Source organism: Dromiciops gliroides, chromosome 1 (genome assembly GCF_019393635.1).
Source record: "Dromiciops gliroides isolate mDroGli1 chromosome 1, mDroGli1.pri, whole genome shotgun sequence".
In the NCBI taxonomy this organism is placed as follows: Eukaryota; Metazoa; Chordata; class Mammalia; order Microbiotheria; family Microbiotheriidae; genus Dromiciops; species Dromiciops gliroides.
Genome location: NC_057861.1, coordinates 462,337,859 through 462,359,491, shown reverse-complemented (window position 1 = coordinate 462,359,491; position 21,633 = coordinate 462,337,859). Strand labels below are relative to the sequence as shown.

General features: G+C 37.1%; 1 pseudogene; it reads right to left on the bottom strand.

Annotated features, from left to right (window-relative positions):
- Positions 1 to 556: 556 nt before the first annotated feature.
- LOC122750427 overlaps positions 557 to 21,633 on the bottom strand; it is a 120,460-nt pseudogene continuing 99,383 nt past the window's right edge.

The following is a 21,633-nucleotide window of genomic DNA, read 5'->3' as shown; positions in this document are numbered from 1 at the left end:
GGTGAGTTAATAGAAACGAGGCCAGCTCTTTGAATTAGCTGAGCTGGAAGCAAGTTTGGGGATTAAGTCAGTCTTTGCTAGAGCCAGGGAGCTTATCCATTTTTTTCTTCCCATATTCCCTTGTCCCTGACTTTATTAATTTCACCTTTGTTATATATTTTATTCCCATTAATAAAACCTGATTTGTTTGTGGAAAAGAGGCTGTTAATTTCCTTTATTTTTGTCCTGGGAAAAATAACTTTGGATCTAGAGGTCCCTCATTATTTTCTTTTCTTTTTTTTTTTTTTTTTTGCAGGGCAATGGGGGTTAAGTGACTTGCCCAGGGTCACACAGCTAGTAAGTGTCATGTGTCTGAGGTCGGATTTGAACTCAGGTACTCCTGAATCTAGGGCTGGTGCTTTATCCACTGCGCCACCTAGCCGCCCCCTCATTATTTTCTGAACCCCAATATTATGGACAGCCACCCAATTAACTCTCTAGTCACCCAATTAACTCTCCCCATACTAAATTTGGACCTTCTGGTCTGCATATATTATTGTTTCTATCAACTTACTTGTTATATTTCAGCCAGTAAATGTTCAAAGAACATAAAGTCAAAGAGAAGACAGGCCTCAGTTTTATTTGATTTTCACATCTAGTTCTGCAGGAATCTGTATCCCAAAGTTGTCAGCATTTGTGAAGACATCATTCATAAATCCTGACTAACACTGTGAAATATTTCCAATTGATATCTTTTCATTATTCATTTTTAGAAAAAAAATCTCCAAAATAGTCAAATGCTGCATGGGGACCCACAATTTTCAAAATATCTTCTTGACTTTCATTTTGAATTGTGACTTTTTATACAACATAACCAACTATTTTGCCAGGAGGTGCCTGAATTTCTAATTCTTTCAGGTAGAAAGGGCATCAGCAGCTGTTACATCTCAACAGTCTGTGAACTGTAATCACCTCTTGACCAGTGTTATCAGTGACCCTCAGAGTAGGATCTTAATGAATTATGGTTAAAGCAGATACTCAAGTAGTTTTTAATCTCATATTTGTTGGATGTTTCAGTACCAAGTATCACTTGAGAGGCTAAGAAGATATCTGAGTCACCTCTTCAAGAGGAGCCGGTTGAGAGGAATGACTTTTCTTGTTGCAGCAATGAGGGAAAACACAGCATGTATTAAACTTCAGAAGGTATTTGTCTACCTCTTGTCAACTTATACAGTAAGTGAAGAAGTATATGCCTTGTTTCAGTTCCCAAATGCTTCATTTAATGAATGTGGACAACAAGGGGATATAACAATGTTCTCTTATACAGTAAACATGACTGAAAGTCATCTGATATCTTTCATGATTTTTTTAGTCTCCCTAATGATCAGTTCTAATCACATCACTCCAACACTCAAAAATCTTCAATGACTCCTTACTGATCCACAAATGGAGCCAAAACATTCAAGCCTAGCAGGAAAAGCCACTGTTATTGGGTTCCAATTAACTTTGGCAATTTAATCTTTCATTATTCCCTTTCACATATACTATATTTCAACTAAATTACACATTACTCACTGTATGTTTCCACCTCAGTGCTTTTGCTAACACCATTAATTTTTTTCTTTAAATCATTTCAGCTTTGATAGCCTATGGCATTGATTGAAAAGATGTGGCAACTTTAGGCTTTTAAACTTTAGGTTGATTGCTATCAAGTACAGAGAGGAACACAGGCAAATTGAGACTAGATTCTAAGAAGCAAGTATATAAAGGAAATAGTGAAAATGGGTTAAGAGAATCAAAGATTTGAACTTTTCCTGAATGAGGTCTAGATGTAGGAAGAGATTCTTGTACCAGAGTCCCTGGTATTTGCCATCATTTGGTGGGTTGGTAACTCAGAGGACCAATCATATTTGTTGGGTCATGAGAACCCTTTTCTATAGTTTATTTTGTATGTATTTGTTTGCATGTTGTCTCTCAGATTCTGAGCTCCTTGAGAGCAGGCACTGTCTTTTGCCTCTTTTTGTATCCCCACCATATAGCACAGTACCTGACACATAGTAGATGTTTAATAAATGTTTATTATTGATTGATTAGCTTTAAAGTGAACTTCCATGGGTAAATTCTGAGACTATACATAATAGAGTTCATTTTAATAGGGAGGGATTATGATTCACTGACGTACATTTTGACCAGCTGTATCTTGAATGGACGTTCCTTGTCATAGATTGGTACTTGAAAAATGTGGAGATTCTTTCTCTCAATGGTCACATGAGTTCAAAGATAAGATGAGAGCCATAAAAGAAGTCAAGGTGATCACATGTATGGAGATGAACTTTCATCAAATGAAAGTTCAGCTGAGTCTAGGTTTTCCATCAGAATGGGTGCCATCAGTGTTTGTGAACTTTGTTGCATTGAACAAGTTCCTCTTTGCCTCAGTTTTCTTTAAATGACTATTCCTGGTAGCAGTTCCATGAAGAAGAGATACAAGAAGTGATGAAATCAAAAAAGCAAATAAGTATCCTTTGCTGTCTCAAACAAAGGATCCCCCACTATTGAGACAATGAAAGACGTTGAAACTATAAAAATGGAATATTTTATCAGTCTCTAACTGATTATATACAAATGGTACCAGGAAATAATTGATGTTGTTCAAGACATTTTTGTCTTTTGACTTGTGAGCTCTATATGAAGACTTGGGTAAAGAAAAGATACTAGTGCTAGGGAAAAAAATAATGGCATTGAGTATCAGCAAATGACTGTAAGACATGTGAGACTTATGCTCAATGTTTTCAAGGAAAGTGCTGCCAACTCATGCTGCACATACTTGGAGAATATAAGTAGCATCAAGCCTTTAGAGCTTATGTACATTGATTTTATGGTTTCAGTATGTAGATAAATCACATCCTAGTGGTGACTGAGCAGTTCACCTAATATGTACAGTCATATACATTGAGGAATCAGAGAGAATCTACAGCCGCAAAGATATTGTGTGAGAAGTATTTCTCTATGTACTGCTTCTATGTCAGATTTCACTCCAATAAAGGCTATCTTCAAAAGCAAATAATTTAAGGAAGTATTGGTCTTAGCAAGAACCATGAAGTCTAGAATCATACCTTAGCACCATCAGGGAGACCTGTAGCCTGAGGGTTTCAGTTGCTCACTGTTGAACAAGCTGGAAACCTTAAAGCCTGAGAAAATGTTTCAGTGGAATCAACATATGGCTTTTGGAGCATGAAACCGGGAAGGGAGCCATAAGCTTTGCATTGTACATGCCAATGTTTGGGTGAGAACCACATTAGCCCATTGACTTTGCTTTGGAAAAGATGTAGAGACTCACAACCAGTTTGAAAGATTGGCTGAATGGAGACCTGCTGTCTATAGTATTTATGGACTCATTTCAGAGGACCTCTGAAAGAAACAATAAAATAATGCTGAGTTCACTAGCAAAGTTATTCTAGGGTTCAGTTAAAAGAATATCGTTGTGCATGACATGCACACGCACATACACAAGATAATGGATTTATAGGAAGCTGACATGTCATATATGTGAAAGATTTGACAAATTACCTATGAAATAATCTCTGGGAATAGTAGTGACTGGCCCCACAGATATAATGCACCATAATACACATTGAAGAATTAATTGGACTCCCTTGTGAGTAGGAATAAAGGAGCAATGCACAGTCAATAATGTATCGTATATAGCCTATATATTTTCTATACCATGTGCTTTTTTTTTTTTGGTGAGGCAATTGGGGTTGAGTGACTTGCCCAGGGTCACACAGCTAGTAACTGTCAAGTGTCTGAGGCCAGATTTGAACTCGGGTCCTCCTGACTCCAGGGCTGGTGCTCTATCCACTGTGCCACCTAGCTGCCCCACAATGTGCTTTTTTAAAAACTGGATTTTGTTTCTTTTTTAAGCCATGATTTGCATACTTTTTTTCTTTATGTACATACAGACTGCTTTAGTGTGTGATCTATATATTTGGTTATTTTGCACAAAACATTACTTTAGACTATGTTTTATGTCGGTTGTGTATAATAACATTAGTTGTATTTAATAATAGAGATAATGACATATATGTCATATCTACATGTGCATTGTACTTTGTAGTTGAATTGTTCACTCACAACTGTGTATTTACCAAGTGATTGTGTAATTTAGGATTCTAAATGTGGATTCTAATCTGTTCCCCCAGTTTTGGGGGAAACTGAATAAAAATCACTGATAAAACAAGTTTAGGTTTTTAAGGGTTTATTGGAAAATAGAAAGAAAAAGATTGAGAACAGAATTCTAACAGCCTGGCATTCCTATCTTTCCTCAAATTTCCTGTGAAGTCCTCTGCCACCACCACCATCAAGTCAGGAAGCCAAAAAGCCCCCGCACTCTCTGCGCAGGCTCCCTTTCCTCCTTCCTGTCTCCTCCCAGACCATAGGAGGCTCCTCAAGTTGATTGGCTGGTAGCCTTGATAGACAGCACCCATGAGCAAACGTCATTTCCTGACGCCAAGGAAAAGCCACAATGCCTCGGAGGCATTTTCCTCATGGTGGAGCTTTCCCACAGCAAGTCTCCAGTAGGTGGCGTCGTTCCAATCATTACATGATGATCCTTATGATGATGAGGATGTTCACAGATGTCCACCCCATGTATTTGAAAGGTACTAAAATCTTTTTTCTGGGGGTAGGATGTAGTACACTTATGTTTCTTCTTTCTTCAACTCCAGAGTTTATATGGTAAATGAGAAAATCACAACAGGAAATGACAAACTACTGTAAGAGAGACATGCCTTGGTTTAAAGATCTGAAGATCAAAGACAAGGTAGCAGAATAGTGCTGCTGTCCCTGTCCCTTGCCAGGGCCTGCCACTAAGGACTCGCCCTTCTCTGACATAGCATGAGACAGAGGTCCCTACTAGTGATATGCACTGACTTGGGATTTCAGGAGTTCTTGCTCATACCAGATTCTGAATCTGTGCCTTGCACTGAGATAGGTCCAAGGTCTAGAATTCCTAAGTCTTAGCCTGATGATGTGTGAATTGAACCTTTACTATGCATAGAGGGTTGACTGGGAGGCAGGTTCAAGGGTCCTGCCTCTGATGCATTTGGGTGCATCTTGGGACACTCATGTGGCCATTGATTAGATACTTTACTTTTCGGTGTCCCAGACATGTCACAAGTTACAGGTGAGTTGCCAAGATGTATCCATGGAGTGAATTGTTGTATTATCTGTACATCTTTGCACATTTATAGTAAGTTTTTCCACGTAGGCAAAGCAAAATGAACTGTGAATTTCCTATAACTATTGGATTAAGAGGGATTCCTTGTCCCCTCTGGGGTGTTCTGTGTTCCTGGAGAATCTTTGGTGGTGAAGCTCACAGGTAGATAGTTCGTTGTACATTGTTTTGTTGCTATTAGGTATTGTCTTATTGCTTTATTGATTCTATTCCAAGAGGAAATACCATATTTGGTTAAATGTATTTTGTCTCTTAGGTAGAGAGTAGATTCCATTACTCTGTCATCAGTCAATCAATAAATCAATTAGCATCTGTTCTGGGCCTACTATGTGTTAGTCACCATGCTGGGTACAGGAGATACAAAAACAGAGCATACATTCTACTAGGGGCAAACTTATTCACAGGTAAATAAATATAGGAATAGGAGGAATTGGATGATTGAGTTCTTTGCAATACTGAACTCCTGGATGAAGACAGTCCTTCTAGCAATGAAGGTTGGCATCTTTTCTACAACTTAGTCTTAGAGAGTTGCCTAGAAAACTGAATGGTTCAGCAATTTGCCCAGGATCCCACAGCCCCATGACACACTCTATATACTATATTACAATGCTGTTATGTATAGGAAATAGATGAAATAAAAAAGTGATTTTGGAAAGGAGCTAACAACTAGGAGAATCAAAAAAGTCTTCTTGAAGGAGCTGAATCTAAAAGGGAGTCAGGAGTTTCCAAGAGGTTCAGGTGAAATAGAGACCTCCAGGTATGGAAGACAGCCTGTGTCAAAGGCCTGTTGAGAAGAGATGGAATGTTGTGTATGAGAAACTGCAAGCAGGCCTGTTTGACTGTAGTGTAGAGTTTTTGAAGGGAGAAATGTGTAATAGGCCTGGGAAGATCACTTGGGGCCAGGCTGTGAATGGTTTTAAATGTTAAGTAAGTTTGCATTTTCTCCTATAGGTAAAGAGTTCTTGAGCAAAGGAATGACATGGTAATGAATGTGTTTTAGTCTTGAGGGGAGGCTCACTAAAACACAAAATTAAGGAAGGATTAAGGTTTTCCATAGTTGAGGAGGTGAGAGTTGATTCTGATTTGGTAAATTCATAATGTCCACAGTCCCTAGAGAGTCCACACTATGCTACAGAGTGGAGGAGCTGAGGGATCAAAGGTCTTAACACTCTCTTAGAACCTAGAATTTTAGAAATTTTGAATCCTACATCCTCTGTATTTCTATCTAGTGGGATGTATTCACATAACCACTAGGGCAAGGTTGTCCTGTTCTAAGAAATGAAATCTACTAGAAAAGGATAAGAATTACTGTACATTGTCAGAGCATGGCAAGAAATTCATCCATGATGTTGCTTTCTTGAAAAATACTACTCTTGGCTGAGTGTGGTGGTACTTCTCTATAATTCCTGTTACTGTAGAGGCAGAGTCTGGTGGATTGCTTGAGCTCAGGAGATCTGAGTTGCAGTGTATTATGCTAATCAGCTATCCTTACTAAATCAGAGACCAATATGGTGAAAGTTCACCCAACCCCTTCCATTCCCCTGCCTTAGATAATGTAGGACCATCAAGTTGCCTAATGAAAAGCAAACTGGCCATGGCCAAACCTTCTATGCATAGAGAGTTAGACTGGGGGTTAGAAATAACTGGGTTGAAGGATCCTTCCTCTGATGCTCTTGGGTGCATTTTGGGACACTCACGTGGCCACTGATTAGTCACTTTACTTCTTGGTATCCCAGACATGTCACAAGTTATAGGTGAGTTGCCAAGATGCATCCATGGTTGGAATTTCCATACGTCAAATTCTCCACCCTGATGAAAATATTGGAACAAAACAAAACGTATTCTGCTTTGTAAAAATCCATACAAATCAAAACAAAACAAAACAAAAAGCCAAGACAAAAATCATGTCTTGTGTCTTAGGGAGCCAAAGGGTCTAATCTAAACTGATTCAATGGTTTAATGAAAACAATTTTTTTCTCTATTCTAAATCTGCAAAAAATACTTATTAGGCTCCTATGGGAAATTAATTCAGGTAATTGTTGATTAAAAAACAAACCCCTTACACCATTGCTGGTTGATATGTGTATTTGTTTTGTTTGTTTTATGCTATATTAAATACATGCCGAATCAGTTATTAGAAACAGAACCATGACCCTTTTCAGCAGGTTGAAGCATGGGACTGAAAAGGAACAGTGATAGAAAACTAGAGTTAGGTTTTACTTGGGCAATTCAATGATTTCAAATTCTAATTCTGTGCCAGTGGAGAGTTTTCAGCCTGTAGGTCCCCACATGGGTCAAAATTAAAATAAAGAAAAGAAAGGAAGGGAGAAAGGAACAAGGAAGGAAAAGAAGAAACAAAAGAGAAGAAAATAAAAATAAAATCAAAATGGCTTTTAAAAACTGTTAAAGGGAAAAGGAAGATCAAAGTATGCCTGCTTCTCAGGGTTAATGGATCAATGATACATATAGGAAAAAAGAGACTGTTCAACCTATATTTGGTTTCTTTTTATCTACCAAAGAGAATTTTCTATGAACTAGAAAAGTTACAAAAATAAGATACCTTATGGGTACATAGGGACAGATAGAGCAAAGTCTTGGAGACAGGAGATGGATCATTGTGTGTAAGGAACAGCAACAAAGACAGTGTTGTTGAATGGTAGAGTGCACACAGTGGACTCATGTGTAAGTCAGGAAAGTAGAAATGGCCGTAGTGGTAAATAGTGATAAAATAAAATAAAAATAAAAAGTGGTAACCTTGAATGCCAAACAGAGGAGTTTTATCTTTGGGAGTCATTGGAGTTTATTGAGTAGGGAGTGTGACATGGTGAGACCTGTGCTTTAGGAAAACCATTTCAGCAGCTAGGTAGGGGATAATTTGTGTGGTGGTTGTATGGTAAGAGTGGAGAGAGGCTTATGGCAGGTAGAACAAATAGAAGGTTATTGTAATAGTCTAAGTGAGGGGTGATGAGAGCCTGAACTATATTGATGATCATGTGAATGGAAAGAAGGGGATATATAGGAGAGATAATTTAGAGATAGAAATAAGATTTGGCATTTGATTTGTTAGGTGAGGTGAGTGAGTGAGAGGTTGAGGATATCATTGGGTTGTGATCTTAGGTGACTAGAAGGATGATGTTATCCTTCACAAGTACAGGGAAATTCAGAAGAGAGAAGTTTTTTTGGGGGGGGGAGGGGAAGGAAATTTTGAGAGTTTTTTTGATATATTAACTTTAAGATGCCTAAGGAACATACAGTTTGAAATGTTCTAGAGTTCATGAATGGTGACTAGCATTTAAGAGAGAAACTAGGATGAAAGACTGTCTCTATCTTGGGGACACTTGCATGGAGATGATAATTGAACCCATTGGTGCTGATTAATCAGATTATCACATGAGAGCATGTAGAAAGAAAAGAGAGGAGAGCTTTGGGAAGATCCTTGGGAGATACCCACAGTCAGTGGGTATAACAGTAAAGGAGAATGAGTAGGAGCAATTAGACAGGAGGAGAACCCAAGAGAGACCAGTGTCAGGAAAATCCAGAAAGGAAAGAATATCTAGGAAGAGAATTTGCCCATAACAAATTCCCTTCCTACAACCTCCTTCCCTCAACTGAATCTACTGAAGTAAAAACTTAATGACTTCAAACCCTGACTTCAAGGTCTACTTATGTGCCAATTACTCCATAAGGGATTACTTGGATCGTAGCACTTAGCAGAGGTCCTAACAAATAGTGGTGCTTCATAAAAGCTAGTTTATTGCCTGTCTAATCCTTCTAGGTATAGGTAATTTCCCCATTTTTCCTTTTTAATATCCATTTTTATTTAAAGGTTGGAGTTCCAAATTTTATTCTTCTTTCCCTTCCTTACCCTCCCCCCTCCCTGAGGTGGCAAACAATAAGATATAGGTTATATAGTTGCAATTATGTAAAACATCACCAAATTAGTAATTTTGTATAAGAAAACTCAAAAGAAAAAAAATGAAAGAAAGTGAAAAATAGCATTCTTGAGTTCAGTCTGTGTTCAATTAATACCAGTTCTTTCTTTAACTGCCCCCTTTTCAAAATATTGGCAACAACATGTATGGCTTGCTTTTTGTACTTCCCTTACACTCTGTCCAATCAAATCCTGGCTTCTCCACTTATGAGCTATGTGACCTTGGCCAAGTCACTTAATTGTCTCAACAACAACAACAACAACAACAACAACAACAACAACAAGGTCATCAATAATAGCTTCTTTAAACCTTCTTTTTAAAATGTGGATGGTAAGACTTGTATAATCTACCTCATAGGATTATTGTAGGAGAATACTCCATAGTGCTATAATACATGTGAATTGTTATTATAAATCCTATGCCTAGCACCTAACACATTCTCTGAGTATGTCAGATGCTTAAAAAATGTCTGAGGAATTGAATTCATAAATATGAAAAGTACATCATGTTCATTTTAATTCTCATTCACAATCAATTACAATGATATATGTTCTATTTTTTCTTACCTTTATCATAGCATAATAGACTGAAATGCATTATGTTGTTTGTTCTGTCAGTGTTAGATAGGAAGCTAGAGGGTTTTTTTTTTTTTTTGGTGAGGCAATTGGGGTTAAGTGACTTGCCCAGGGTCACACAGCTAGTAAGTGTTAAGTGTCTGAGGCCGGATTTGAACCTAGGTACTCCTGACTCCAGGGCCGGTGCTCTATCCACTGCACCACCTAGCTGCCCCCAGAAGCTAGAGTTTTTAAGAAAATGCATGAATAGGTTTCTGTTGATTTTTACTCCCAGAAGGCAGTTCGATGTAGTGCTCCCTCTATAGTAAACATAAAGAATTGGGATTTAAATTGCATTATAAACCATTCCGTTAACAACCCTAAAATAATGTTTCCATGTATGGTACTCTACATTCTACTTACTATAACATGTCAGAGAAGTTAATTGCAATTAAGAGTTAGAGATGAAAGAGAAGAATTAAGTAGACTAATGCTCACAAGCAAATATAAAGAGAAAATCATAAGTATGATCACTAGTCTCCTTCCTTTCTCTGAATTTCACATGCAAGAAACAATTATGAAATATGATTGACTCCCTTTATTCAGGGTCTAAAGAGAAAGATAGTTTAGTGGCCATTACTTATTACTTTAATCTAAATTCAGCAATATTAGGTAGAGAATGGAAATCAGTCTTCTATATGGGCAGAGATGTGGATTAATATTCTGGTTTAAGCAGCTAGCTAACAAAGGAAGAAATTAGTGTTGGTGTTTGTATTACTTCTTTTGGTGGACCTCAAGAACCCTGGGGAATCCCTCAAGGCTAAACACACAGAATGCAAAAGTTTATTGATCCATTATTGATATAGTGCAAACGTTATCACAATATAATCAAGACTTAGTATGATCATAACATCATCAAGGCTAGATGATGCCTTATGTTATTTCCTGCTAGTTCTATCAGAAGCATGGCGAAACTTTAGCTTAAATTAATTAATTGATCGATTGAATTAATTCTCTTATGGAGAATTATTGAATCACAGACCTGAAAGGCAGTATAAAAGTAGTTCATTTACTTTGCATTTATTCACAATCATACCTGAAGCATTCAGGAATGTGCAGAACTATTGACAAAGAGTAAAATGATGCATAGAGCTGTGTGAATAGGCTACAACACTAGATGATCAAGGAATTATGGAAGGGAAACTTCAGTTTTAAGATTCCTGGAGAGAGGGGTTCTAGAACTGTTTGCTACAGACAACTCCAGTGGGTTTTTTGTTTGTTTTTGGTTTTTTGTGGTGAGGCAATTGGGGTTAAGTGACTTGCCCAGGGTCACACAGCCAGTAAATGTCAAGTGTCTGAGGCTGGATTTGAACTCGGGTCCTCTTGACTCTAGGGCCGGGGCTCTATCCACTGCACCACCTAGCTGCCCCTCCAGTGTTTTAATTTAGCTAAAAAGAAAATAGTCACTGTCCTAATGAACAGATTATAGATTGATTCTCTGCTCTTGTGTTAATTTTCACCTGACAATTAACACCAAGAAAACAGAGGTTCCCCACCATCCATACATGGAACCACCAATTACAGCAAATGGAGAGATTTTGAGTGCTATGGATAAGTTCATTTACTTTGGCAGTATACTTTCTAGGGATGTACAAATAGATGATGAGGTTGAAACATACATTGCTAGAGCTATCTCAGTGTTTGGGAGGCTCTGAAGGAAAGTGTGGGAGGGAAGAGGTATTAGACTGCCTACCAACCTAAAGGTTTACAGAGCCATTGTACTGACTTCATTGTATGCTTGTGAAACCTGGACAGTCTACCAGAGCCATGCCAGGAAACTGAACTGCTTCCATTTGAATTGTCTTAAGAAGATTCTGAAGATCACCTGGCAAGATACAGTACTGGACACTGAGTTCCTTTCTTGAGTTCAACTGCCAAGCATTCAAAGTCTCCTGCAAAGAGCATAACTCTGATGGGCTGATCATGTGCCAGACCTATATTTCCCTAAAAAAACCTACTTTATGGAAGATTCACAAAATGCAAGCACTCACATGGAGGTCAGAAGAAGCTATACAAGGACATGCTCAAAGTATCTCAGAAGAACTTTGGAATAGACTGTGAGACAGGGGAGACACTGGCACAGAACCTCCCAGTATTCGCATGCCCACATCAAAGAAGGTGCTGTGTTCTATGAGCAAAACAGAATCGCAGTAGATCACAGGAAATGTATGATGTGCAAATTTAGAGATATTTCCACTCCAAATGTTCATGTGGACTGTTTGTGCCTTACCTGTGATAAGAGACTTCCCAACTCATATTGATCTGATCAGCTATAGTCAAACACTGTACCTTGAATCCAACGTAGTGATATAATTTTGGTTCTCTTTAAACAAGAAGGACAACAAGCAACAAAACTTTACAAAAATATAATTTTGAAATAAAGTTAAGGCTGAAGGGTCTTCACATTTCCAACATGAAGTTACTTTCCAATGGCAAGTTGCAGTTTTTATTTAAAACATTTTGCAATTCTGTTTCCTCTTGAAAATTTAGTCATAACAGATTACCTTGTATTTATTTTCTATATACTTATATATGTACATGTATAGGAGAAAGAGAACTGGTTCTGAAATTAAGGGAGTTGGGTTCAAATCCTGCCCTTTATACTGATTGGGTAAATCACTTAATTTTCTGGTCCTCAGGTAAATGAAAGGATTGAGCAATGTGGCCTCAAATGTCCTTTCCAACTCTAGATTTGTGAAATGAAGCTCTCTTCCCTAATGCAATGTCAGCAATTTCATTTTTTGTCATTGTATCCCCAGAACCTAATACAATGCCCAGCACATGATAGGTATTTGGTAAATGATGGTTGATTGATTGATTGATGTAGCAGTACACGTAGGAAATAATAAATATTTCTTGAATCGAATACTTGAGTGAGTTTTGAATTACATAGGTTTAATCATCTCCATATTGATAATTCTCAACTGATTCTAAGTTGGAAGCATTTTTTCCCTGGGTACATAGAAACACTACAAAAAAGAGAGAATACTGAATAATCATGTAACTTTTTGGGGTCTGACCTCCATTTTATGAAAAATGTTGTCTTTAGAAATTGAGAAAACTTAGAAAAACATCACTTGTACCTTGACAACAATTCTCTTGCTTTTGTGCCAAAGAAACAGGACAATTATAGGGCTCAAACCAGACATCTGATCTTGAAAATCCTTTAGAAAGGAAAAGAAAGACAAGAAAGTCACCATGAAGGGAAAGCAGAGTGAGGAATCTTGTGGTTATTTTTGAATGGTTGGCACTGGACCGATCTAAGCTGACTGTCATTGAGGAAATCCTAACATGGGGGCTGGTGGCCAGACTAACCTCAACTGACTTGCAGGTCTACATTCCACTGTGGGCCAGGGAGCTCCTAATGTTGCTGATTAGGAAAGATGCCAAGGGTAATTCTAGAAGGGTGACAGGAAAACAAACAAAAGTCAAACCATGTGGAATGAGATTGAAAAACAAAACAAAAACATTTCCTTGAAACTCATCTGACTGAAAATATCTATTGCAAAGGGCAAAATGCTTTGTCAGTCAGACCAGGAAAAGATGTATGTGTGTTTTTTCTCTAAACACCCCCTCCTCTCAATTTTTGCTTTTGTACCAAAGGAACAATGATGCCAGATGAAGATTCTGAGAAGAATGCTAAACTATGTGAACAGCTAAACTCAATCTATATGAAATAAAGGCTTGTAAAGTGAAGATCATGTCTTCTCTGGTCCACCAGATGAGTGCTTTAATAATACTTTTGGGTTACATCGTCTTTGTGAATTGCTTTTGTAATTTTCTTCTCACCCTTAAATTCCATAGTGGTGGCCAGGAGCCAGGTATCTGTGTAAGGTGATCCTGAATGTGAAATATTCTGGATTAGTTCTCACCTCTTTGGAAAATCCTTAAGCAGATACCTTATCCCGTCATTTTCTTCTTGTAATCGGCTTATGGAAAATGTAAAACACAAGTTAGACAAATAGAAAGCAAGTGGTAGTAAATTTACAAAAAAATCTATTGCATTTCTTCTGATTATCTAAAGACAATCAGCTATAAAATATAATAATTGTAATGTTTTCTGTTAGTAGTTTTAAATATGGTAGCATGCTTTATTGTACTTGTGAAAAAGGCCCACTATAAATTTAAAGAGGTGCCATTTAGAGAAGAATTGAACCAACAATTGAAATTCTAACATGCAATCTGTCATTGTGGGGATTTTGGAGATTGGTTATTTCCTGACATTGCCTTTCTATTAAAAAAATAAGGTCTTCATATTGCCTTTGTTGATGTTCGTTTTCTTCTCCCTCTAAACTTACTGTGTAAAAATTAGGTCTAACATAAATGTGCTATTTTTATTGAAAGTATCTTATTGTCTCAGTCATTCAGAATTTTCATGAATCTTTCTCCTTTGAGTACAGAAGTGTAGTCAAGGAAGAGTGACAAGCCTTATATCTCATTAACAAATTGTTTATTGTCATAATTAATTAATCAACAAGTATTTCTGGGTTACACACTGGGCAGTTTAGGATAATTGATTGAACCATGGAGTGTTTAACCTAACTGAAATTCCATATCAGTCCTAAACTTCTCATCCTTCATTTGTTTTGCTCTATTACTTTTTAGGGCATTACCATTCCCCTAATTAGCCAGGCGCATTACTTAGCTTTTACCTTGTTTATTCTCTCTCATTCTCCATATTCAACAAGTTTCATCTTCTATGTACAAATGATAATTTAACTCTTTGGAGCTGAAGAGGTTACCAAGTGAGAAAGTGTAAAGAGAGAAAAGAGCCTAGAACAGAGCTTTGCCAAGTTATAATTTGAGTAATTTATCTTTTATATCACCAGGAATGAACAATAGTCTTATGAAATTTCTAATATCTTGGGCACAGTACTAGAAAACACATTCTACTTTAATTTTATTAATTTGCAAAATTCATTTGTCTTTTGCTGAAAATAAGGGATGGAAGTGAAATAGTAGAATGTCAGAACTTTGTTATTCTTACAATCTCTAAAAGAGAATTATGACTTCTGGGCTCATAGGATTTAGAACTGAAAGGGACCTTAAAGATCATTTTCATCCAAACTTCTAATTTTCCAAGTGAGGACACTGAGATCTAGGATTATAGATTTAGAATCAGAAGGGACCCTACAAGGAATCTAGATCAACTTGCCCAGACCACACAGGTATTGTTTCCTCTACCACTTTGTCATCTTCTGGATCTAGTAGGTGACATTGTGGCCAGAAGAGCACTGGCTTTGGAGTCTCAGCTCTTGAATTCAGTAGCTATATTATCTCAGGCAAGTGATTCAAACTCTGAGCCTTACAGCATCAAATGGGAATAATCACACATTCCCAAAACACCTCAAATTGTTGTTTTAAGAATCAACTAAGATAGTTCAGTATTTCAATAGTGCCACAGTTTCATCATTGTGGATACTCTTTCTGGATCACAACCAATGTGCACTTCTGTGCAAGTCTCATCTATGTCCTCCCCTAAATCCTTTAAAAAGTGTTCATGCAACATGTGAGAGGCTTAAAAAATCAGCATCTGAGACTCACAACAGTTTGGCAATAAGAATATCTGCCCAGGGGGAGCTAGGTGGTACAGTGGATAAAGCACCAGCCCTGGATTCAGGAGGACCTGAGTTCAAATATGGCCTCAGACACTTACTAGCTGTGTGACCCCGGGCAAGTCACTTAACCCTCATTGCCCTGCCCCCACCCCCCAAAAAATAAAAATAAAAGAATACCTGCCTGGGTCATTTGGTTGCCCATCTTCAGGGGAACCATTATTCTGGGTACCCCTGGAGCCATGGTAACATGTGGGCCTATGATGTAGAATTTTTTTAAAAGCATAGTTGTAAAATTTTTAAAAGTGTGTGGTTATGGAGTGGTTGGAGTAGGTGAAGGAGAATTCTGAAGAATGTGTGACTCAGGTGCTCAAAATATATGATCTAAAAGGACATAGCAGAGTACATTGAGGACTGACAAGAAGGACCACCCTGCTTAGCACTTCATTTTGAGGAAATACTTGGACAGAGAAGCATAAGACTAAGCACTTCATCAATACCTACCCAGGCCAAGTTGCCATCATTCTGTTCCAGTCTGGTTAGAGCATGGACCAAGCTGCTTGGTTAGTTATCCATCTAAGTAGCAAGGAATACAGCATATGCAAAGAATTGAAATCTTCTACTTCTCCATGGAAACACATAAATCTTTAAGTATTTTTATACTTACAAAGAGCATCCTATATTTTAGATTTTTGAGGGTATAAGAAATTTTACATTTATATTTATTCCTAATCCATACAAATCTTATAAAACAATTTATTCCATACAAAGGTTATAAAACAATTTACATTTATATTTATTCATAATCCATAGAACATAGGGTAGGGATCTATGGTCCAGTGGAAAGAATGTTGAACTTGGAGTTATAGTCTTGAATCTGAATTCTGACTCTGAGATTTACTATTTGACCTTGGGCAAGTCATTGAACCTTTCTCTTCTCATCTGAAAAATGAAGGGGTTGGCCTCCGTGTTCTCTGATGACCCTTCTGGCTCTAGGCCTATCACCCTATGGTCCATCCCTCTCTTTCTCCCCACCAAAACAACACTAACAAACACCACCACAACTACTCAGTTCCTCTTAAAAGATATGTTAGTTAAAATAAAACAAAACAAAGAAACCTTAACGGAATTTGAGGAAAATTCCTCTTCCCATTTATATCTCTTAGGGACCCAATTCATAACCCAATAAATTATCACTGAAAAATTGAAATGATAATTTGTAAAGTTAAGGATCATTAGTTAGAAACTCAATTGTAGGCGCCCCTCCATCCTCGTTCCCCAGGTATATTTAGCCACAATTATACCACAATAATAAAGTCCTTTTTGTGCTGAATAATGAGACAGTTAAAACTTAGACTCACCAGAACTTGGATTTGGAAAATAACAATGATTAAGGCCAATTCTGTCATTTTGCAAATGGAGAAACTGAGGCTTAGGTATTTTAATTATTTGTCCATGTTAACATAGCATAGCAGGAATTTGAACACAGCTCCTTTGGTCCCCAATCCAATTGTTTTTAATTACTCTTCTTTCACTTTTATTTTATTTTAAATCACATATCCCAACAGCTCAATTTTATAAACCCCTTAACAATTCACAAAATGCTTTTCTCACAGCTTTGTGAGGGAGCTAGTATAAGCTCCTTTATCCTTATTTTATGTGTGAGGAAAAACTGAAGCTTAGGTCTAAGTCACTCAGAAATTCATAAAGCCAGACATTAAACTCAGATACTTTTACTTCAAGTCCCAGGGTCTTTTTTTTACTATATGATGCTACCTTTCCAAAAGCAAAAATAAGGAATTAAAAGCTTGAATTCCCTGTAGACTATGAATAGTAATCTCAGAGTTTCAATGTCCCTCAGAATTTCCATATCAGTTATACTCTCCTGTGCATTTTTTTAAAAAATCATATCACAAAAGGGAAATACTTTTCTTAGTAAATAACACATTTTGAGCAAATATAAGTTCATTGTTCCTTAGGTGCAAAATTCCTTTTGCTTTAAAGCTATGTGTATTTGTGAGGGGAGTGTTAGGGAGTGGGGAGAGAGATTAGCACTGTTGTTAAGGTTTCTTTAGTAAGACTGGAAGAAAAGTGGGTGCTGAACCCTTAGGAAATGGTTGAATAAATTGTGATATATGAATGTAATGTAATATTATTGTGTCATAAGAAATGGCCAACATAAAGAACTCAGCAATTCTGGAAGAATTATATGAATTAATGTGGAGCAAAGGAAGCAGAACTAGGATGACAATTTACACAGTGACCAAAATACTGTAATGGAAAAGCAACATTGAAAAGCTTTAGAACTTTTGTTCATGGATTCCTTTTACCTCTCACAGAGAGGAGCATGCTATGGTTGTAGGGAGAGGTATACATTTTGAGTTGTTTTGCCTATTACTTTGCTATAAAGGAAAGTTTTATCAAGGGGGAAGTGGGAATAATAAATTATTGGGAAGTGTGAGTGATGTTAAAAAAACAACCAAAAACCAAAAGATCAACAAAACACCTTAAAAGGTATAAAAGGTCCCACCCCCCACCACACACAAATAAATAAAGACAATACAGTTAAATAGCCATATGTTTGATGAAACTGAGTCTATAACCATCCACCAGTTTTGATTTTTCTTCCTTGGCTTTCTAATGCTGTTGATTGTTATACTGTTAATCATATTGCTATTAATATTATCTTAAGAATTGACTTTCAGGTCTGGGAGAGTCACTTATTTGGAGTGTATTTTCCAGTTACACACTAAAACTATAGCTTTTCCCAATTTTGAGTCACCACATAATTCAATTCAATTTAATTTGATTCAGCAAACATTCATTGTACAAGTTTCAATCGCTGAAAACTTCCTTTTTATAATTTGATAAGATATATGACACCTGAGTGTCATGTTTGACATAGAATTGTTTTCTTTTGACATCGAAAATAAAGTGTATTCCCTGAATGGGGGAGGGGGAGAAGTATTTCAGAAAATTATTCATTAAATATTTATTAAGGAAATCATAAAAATGCTTTCCTCACATAAATTTCCCCCTCCACCAACCTCATCAGTCTTTCAAAAGGCAACTGTGTTGTCAGAAGAAAATTATCTAAATGACAGTGTTTTGTCTGAGGAAATGAAGGAACAGTCAGGATTGGGGGGATGAACTACCCATTCATTGGTATTTTGCTAGACTCTCTCTGTCTCCTGGATGTCTTTGGGCAACTCTGTATCATTTAAATCTAATTCATGAGTAACTCAAGATATCACCTGTGATATCATTGACCGTGTTCAAAAGTGAAGGACCACTACCACCACCACTACCACCACCACTACCAACAACATCATCTCTCCTGGGCTGTGTGCATAGGTCTATTAGACTCTTCATTCACCCCTGTGTGAACAGAGTCTTTAACAATAAATGGGGGCAGCTAGGTGGTGCAGTGGATAAGCACTGGCCCTGGATTCAGGAGGACCTGAGTTCAAATCTGGCCTCAGACACTTGACACTTGCTAGCTGTGTGACCCTGGGCAAGTCACTTAACCCTCATTGCCCCGCAAAACAAAACAAAACAAAACAAAAAACAATAAATGGGATGACTGCACCTTCCTGGTTCTTTTCCTTTAGATCAATGATACTTACCTCTCAATATTGAAAGGAAACCTCAAGTATAATTGTCATTTTTGGGGCCCTTGAAAACTACTCCATCTTTCTCTTTCTTATAAATGACCTTTACCTTTATCCTAAACATTCAAGAGCTGCTGAAGAAAAGAAATGTTAAAAGAGCTACATGTCACTAAAGGATCTGGTCATAGGTTGCTTAATTCTGAGTGAGTTAATTCTTAAATAGGAGTGAAAATTGGTGAGGCTGGTTCCAGATCAAGGTATTCAAAGAATTCTTCTCCATGGCTACATTTTACAATGAGAATATTAGGGCTTTCATGTGTTGCTCATTAACTCAGAAGTGTAGATTTTTTTAATCTTTCTCCCAGAATAAGATATGCTGTTGGTCTATTTATTTTTAAAATTGCATACAAGTGAAAAATGCATCAAACTTCTTATTAGAAAGAGAGTACTGAAATGATAACAGATTACAGTGGAAAATGCAAATTTTACTGTTCTACATGTGAAAGATGGCCTAGTCTTGGTAATCAGATACACAAGGAATTAGTTGCTAAGAGACTTCAGTGAAACAAATGCTATATGAGAATAAGATGGCTAGGTATGTTCACTAATGCAGAGGATTAAAAGACATAGTGACAAAACAGATGGAGGGGGAACTTAAGGTTAAACCTCCTGGGAAGAAAATAGGGTAGGCATTTTCTAGTATGAAGTGTACTTTTCCCATCCTCAAAATCCTATATGTGAATTGAAGAGAGTGAAGGAGAAAGGAATACACATTCATATAGTGCCTATGATGTACCAAGCACTGTGCTAAGCATTTTAAACAAATGTTATCTCATTGAATCCTCATAACAATCCTGTAAGGTAGGTGCTATTATTATCCCCATTTTATAGTTTAGGAAACTGAGGCAAACAGCAGTTAAATGGCTTACCCAGGATCACATAGCTAGTAAGTATCTAAGGTCATGTTTTCACTCAGGTCTTCCTTACTTCAGGCCCAGTGTTTTATCCACTGTGTCACCAGCTGCCTCTGAGAGAAATCACAGGATCTGAGGAAGGAACCTAGGAAGACATTTAATCCAAGTCTCTTATTTTATAGATGAAGAAAGTGTATGGCCTAAAGCTTTTAAGTGACTCATCTATAATAATATAGTTAGATGTTTAGAATATATTTAGAATAACTTCATTTAATTGTTTAATTTTCTTTCATCTTAGAAAGTGAGAATTTCCCTCAACTCTCTTCACCCTGAGGATGAAGAATGTTTAAGAGAAGAGCTTTGTTTTCTTCCTACCACTCCTTGCCTGGGCTAATGAACTCTCCTATGTTACTTTCTGTATTAAGTGACTTGGGTGACTCCCATCTTCTCTCCCTGGGAGCTGGCTTACTAACTCAACTTGTCCACACACCCCTCAAACTGGGGTTTCCAGAGATGAACCACCACCATGTGGCCATGACTCAAACCCTCTCACAATCTTAGGTATAAACCAATTGTGAGAAAAATATACTCTTCTCTGTAGCTCAAGAAGCCCAACTGGTGTGCTTTCCATTTATACAAAATCATTGACCATGACACCATTATCTCTCTTTTTTCCATATAAAATTTTATTATTTTCCAGTTACATTTAGAGATAGTTTTCAACATTTGTTTTGATAAGATTTCTAGTTTCAAATTTCTATCCCTCCCTTCCCTCCCTCCCCCCTCCCCAAGACAGCAAGTAATCTGATATAGGTTTTATATGTACAATAACATTAAACATTTCTGCATTAGTCATGTTATGAGAGAAGAATCAGAGAAAAAAGGAAAAACATCAAAAAAGAAAAAAACAGCAAAAACAAAACAATAGAAATAGTATGGTTCTATCTGTATCTAGATTCCGCAGTTGGTTTTTTTCTGGATTTGGAGAACATTTTCCATCATGAGTCCTTTGAACTATCTTGGACCATTGTATTGCTGAGAAGAATCAAGTCTATCACAGTTGATCAACACATAAAGTTGTTGATACTGTATAAAATGTTATCCTGGTTTTGCTCATCTCAGTCATCATCAGTTCATGCAAGTCCTTCCAGGTTTCTCTGAAATCCACCTGCTCATTTCTTACAGCACAATAGTATTCCATTACATTCATATACCACAACTTGTTCAGCCCTTCCCCAACTGATGGGCAACCCCTCAATTTCCAATTCCTTGCCACCACAAAAAAAGCAACTATAAATATTTTTTGTACATGTGGGTCCTTTTCCATGATCTCCCTGGGGAAAAGACCTAATAGAGGTATTGCTGGGTCAAAGGGTATGCACAACTTTATAGCCCTTTGGGCATAGTTCCAAAACTGCTCTCTAGAATGGACACCATTATCTCTTAAGCATAAAATATTTACTTAACATTAAGAAAAAATCAAGAAAAATTCAAATATCACATTCAATACAATTCAAATGAAATAATAAATACATTACAGTCTGAACATAAACCTGGGTCACATTCTTTCACCAATACATATAATGTCAGTGGGGAAGAGTAGGCACACACAGATATTCAACAAGGAGATCCATATGTGAGAAAAATCCATGTGCTCAGGAAACTTACAACTTCAGAATGCTGATGCCCTTGATTGCTTCAGGAACAATCTGAAGCATACAGTTCCTCTTCTTACTAACGACTCCCTTTTTGGTTTGTACTACTTTCCTATTGAAGAGTTGAGGTAAGTGGTGAC